Here is a 234-nt window from a genome sequence, read left to right on the forward strand (position 1 = left end):
TCATCCCCATCCTCTTCCTCATCCCATCCTCGTCCTCATCCTCATCCTCATCCCATCTTCCTCCTCATCCTCATTCTATCCTCATCCTCTTCCTTACCCTCATCCTCATCCTCCTCTTCATCATATCCTCATCCTCATCCTATTCTCATCCTTATCCTTATCCTATCCTCATCCTATCCTCGTCTTCATCCTCATCCTATCCTCCTCTTCATCCTCATCATATCCTCATCCTCA

Source organism: Lupinus angustifolius, chromosome LG05 (assembly GCF_001865875.1).
Source record: "Lupinus angustifolius cultivar Tanjil chromosome LG05, LupAngTanjil_v1.0, whole genome shotgun sequence".
NCBI classification, from domain to species: domain Eukaryota; kingdom Viridiplantae; phylum Streptophyta; class Magnoliopsida; order Fabales; family Fabaceae; genus Lupinus; species Lupinus angustifolius.